Source organism: Myotis brandtii, unplaced genomic scaffold (genome assembly GCF_000412655.1).
Source record: "Myotis brandtii unplaced genomic scaffold, ASM41265v1 scaffold169, whole genome shotgun sequence".
Classification (NCBI taxonomy): Eukaryota; Metazoa; Chordata; class Mammalia; order Chiroptera; family Vespertilionidae; genus Myotis; species Myotis brandtii.
In genome coordinates, this window is record NW_005356215.1 from 196,624 (window position 1) to 200,885 (window position 4,262).

Consider the following 4,262-nt stretch of genomic DNA (forward strand, 5'->3'; position numbering starts at 1 on the left):
TTTCCTGGTGTTTGGCCAGGAAAGCATCGCCCCAGTTTTTATTCCCTTTTTCTAAAATACATTTTTATTGATGTCAGAGAGGAAGGGAGAGGGAGAGGGAGATAGAAGCATCCAGGATGAGAGAGAATCATGGATCGCCTGCTTCCTGCACGCCCCCCACTGGGGATCGAGCCCGCAACCCGGGCCTGTGCCCTTGACTGGGAGTCGAACCCGGGACCCTTCAGTCCACAGGCTGACGCTCTATCCACTGAGCCACACTGGCCAGGGCTGTTTTACTCTTTTCATTGATGAGTAGAAGCTGTTCATTTTAAAGTGGAGTTTATCCATTGTGCCTTTTAGAATCTGTGAGTTTTGTGTCTAGTTAAAGATGTTAATCCTGCCCTAGCTGGTTTGGTCCAGTGGATAGAGCATTGGCCTGCGGACTGAAGGGTCCCGGGTTCGATTCCTGGTCAAGGGCACATCTCCAGGTTTCGGGCTCCATCCCCAGTGTGGGGCGTGCAGGAGGCAGTCGATCCATGACTCTCTCTCTCATCATTGATGTTTCTCTCTCTGTCTCCCTCTCCTTCCTCTCTGAAATCAATTTTAAAAAAACTTATTTAAAAAACAGAACAACAAAAAAAAAACACCTGAATTTTTATTAGTGCTTCACTGAATTTGTAGATGAATTTGGGGGGAATTGACATTCGTACATTATTAAGTCTGCAGTTTCATAAACATGATATATTTCTCCGTTATGCACATGCAAATGCCTTTCAGTATGTGTTGTCGTTTTCTGTGGCAGAGGCTTCCGTATCTTTCATCAGATCAGTTCCTGGGCATTCTTTATCTCCTGATCGAATTTTAAATGTTTCATTTTTAATAATTTTATCTTCGAACTAGAGGCCCGGTGCACGAATTCGCGCACGGGTGGGGTCCCATGGCCTGGCCAGCGATCAGGGCCCATCACCGTCTCGCCCAGTCCCGATCGGGGCCGACTGGGGCCCGCTGGCCGGGGGGAGGGACTGCGGAGGTTGGCTGGCCGAGGGAGGTTGGCTGTGGGAGCGCACTGACCACCAGGGCACAGCTCCTGCATTGAAAGTCTGCCCCCGGTGGTCAGTGTGTGTCATAGCGACTGGTCGTTCGGTCCCTTAGGCTTTTATATCTATAGATGACTGTTTTCTGGTGTATGAAAATGCAATTTTAAAAGTGTTAAAAAATTCTTTATTTTAAGAAGAATCAGCAAAGGAAACGTGACCCATAGGGCACGGTAGAAAAAGGTAACAGAACAATAACCTGATTTAACTTCAAAATACAGATTTTTAGAGTCCTAGATTAAATCTTCATGCAGGCATGAAGATTTAATCTCAGACTCTAAAATTTAATCTGTATTTTGAAGTTAAAACAGCAGTACGATAAGACGAATACTCAAGAATGCAAGGATGGCCCTGACCGGTGATGCTCAGTGGATAGAGTGTCGGCCTGCGGACTGAAAGGTCCCAGGTTCGATTCTGGTCAAGGGCATGTACCTTGGTTGTGGGCACATCTCCAGTAGGGGGCGTGCAAGAGGCAGCTGATCGATGTTTCTCTTTCATCGATGTTTCTAACTCTCTATCCCTCTCCCTTCCTCTCTGTAAAAAAAATCAATAAAATATATTAAAAACAAACAAACAAGAAAACATTTACACTTCAAAAAGGAGATTCTGTATAAATACAAAGTAGCTTAATATAATAAACTAGTTTTGAAAAAAAAAAAAGAATGCAAGGATGGTTCGATCTGAAGACATCTACTTACACAACGTTCACACAACGAGTGTTTCTAGGTGCCTACTATGCGCCAGAGCGATGGAACGTAGTTGGCCACCTTCTCTAAAACCTACCCTCTACCCCCGCTCGCCATTGATGTCACTCATAACACTGACCATTCTCTGTAATGACCTCTCACTTTCCTTTGTTTTCTTGCTCACATTTCACTAAAATGGCGTTTCCCCACCATCAGCGTCCCTGTTCACGCTGCATCCCCCGCAGAGACCCTGACATGTGATTGTCCCACAGTCCTTGCCCACTTCCTGCGTCAGAGTCACATCCACGCAGCCCCTCCGCTCAGGGTTCCGTGTTCCTGAACTCGTGTCCGTGGACGGCAGAGCCTCTAACTCCCTCCCTCGCGGAGCCTGGGATGAGCTGAGGCGACAGATGATACTTCCACGCCCGGTGTCCGCACCTCAGTGTCCTGGGCACAGCAGGCGGTTGGCGCTGACCCGGTCGGTGGATGAAAGACGGGGCTTGTCTTGCAGGAAGCTCCCACCGCCTCCTCCCAGGAAAAGCCCAGGAAACTCGAGGCCCAGAGTGGCAGCTCCCTGCTCCCCAAAGCCTGTCACCAAAGGACACGCAGCAACTCCACCAGTAAGTGTCCCGCGTGCCCCCGGGGTCCGCGATGGGCGCGTGGGGAGGGCGGGTGTCTGCTGGGCCAGCTGGACCACACCCAGGCGAAACATGCAAATTGGTATCACTCCACTACACCAACCAGCCAATCAGAGCAACTATGCAAATTAACCCAACAAATATGGCAGTTAATTTGCATACACAGGCGTGGAGCAAAGACTGAAGGCTCTGGCCGGAGTGAAGACTGAAGACTGAAGACTGAAGAGGCTTGGCTTCTCTGCTGCTGCCGGACCAAAGGCCTGGGTCCTGGGTGCCGGAGGAAAACCGGTGCCAGCAGCCAGGGGAAGGAAGGCCTATTGCGCGAATCTTCATGCAACGGGCTTCTAGTAGAATAATAAGCCTAAATTCATCATAGAAAAATCTATACTAATAAAAGGGTAATATGCTAATTAGACTGGGAGACCTTCCAGGAGACCTTCCAAACATCCTTCTGGACAAAGCCATGGTGGCAAGGCCGAGGCAGAGGCCATTAAGGGTGATCAGGCCAGGAGGGGAGGGCAGTTGAGGGCAAGCAGGCCAGCAGGCAAAGTGGTTAGAGTCTATCAGGCAGGCAGGCAGGTGAGCAGTTAGGAGCCAGCGGTCCCAGATTGCGAGAGGGAAGCCTCTTCCACATCGGGCCTAAACCGGCAGTTGGACATCCCCTGAGGGGTTCCAGGTTGGAGAGGGTGCAGGCCGGGCTGAGGGACACCCTCTCTGTGCATGAATTTCGTGCACCGGGCCTCTAGTGAATAAATAGCAATGCCAGATGAGCTCTGTGCTGCGTGTCCTCCCCTGTGACCCTACCTTGCCCCTCCCTGGACTTCCTGCCACTGGAGCTGTTCAGGCCAGAGAGAGGAAGACCTCGCCTTGTCCCCGAGGCCTCGTCCCCTCCCCTTACATGTCAGGGCTCTCACCCTTAGGGATGCCCCTTCCCGCCTCCTCTCTGAGCCCATCCTGGCCAGTGGCTGCCCCTTGCAGCTGCACACTCCTGAGTCCTGCATCCCAAGGACGAGCCCGGCTCAGCCCCTTCTCCTGGAGCCACCCCACCTCACGTGTTCTCTTGGGGACCTCCCACAGGCCCTTGTCCCTCCCTGGGCTGAGGGGGGCCAGGAAACCTGTCCCCTCTGGACCCCCAAGCTGTGCTGTCCAGCTCAGTGGCCACGGAGCACGTGATGTGCAGGCAGGCAGGCAGGTGAGCAGTTAGGAGCCAGCAGTCCCGGATTGCGAGAGGGAAGCCTCTTCCACATCGGGCCTAAACCGGCAGTCGGACATCCCCTGAGGGGTTCCAGGTTGGAGAGGGTGCAGGCCGGGCTGAGGGACACCCCCCTGCATGAATTTCGTGCACCAGGCCACTAGTGAGTAAATAACAATGCCAGATGAGCTCTGTGCTGTGTGTTCCCCCCTGTGTCCCTACCTTGCCCCTCCCTGGACTTCCTGCAGCTGGAGTTGCTCAGGCCAGAGAGAGGAAGACCTCGCCTTGTCCCCGAGCCCTCGTCCCCTCCCCTTACATGTCAGGGCTCTCACCTTCAGAGGTCTCACACCCTCAGGGGTCTCACCCTCAGGGGTGCCCCTTCCCACCTCCTCTCTGAGCCCAACCTGGCCAGCGGCTGCCTCTTGCAGCTGCACACGCCTGAGCCCCGCATCCCAAGGACAAACCCGGCTCAGCCCCTTCCCCGGGAGCCACCCCACCTCACGCGTTCTCTTGGGGACCTCCCACAGGCCCTTGTCCCTCCCTGGGCTGAGGGGGGCCAGGAAACCTGTCCCCTCTGGACCCCTGAGCTGTGCTGTCCAGCTCAGTGTCCACGGAGCACGTGACGTGTGGCTGGTGCAGACGGGGGGCAGGGGGGGCAGGGGGGACAGGGGAC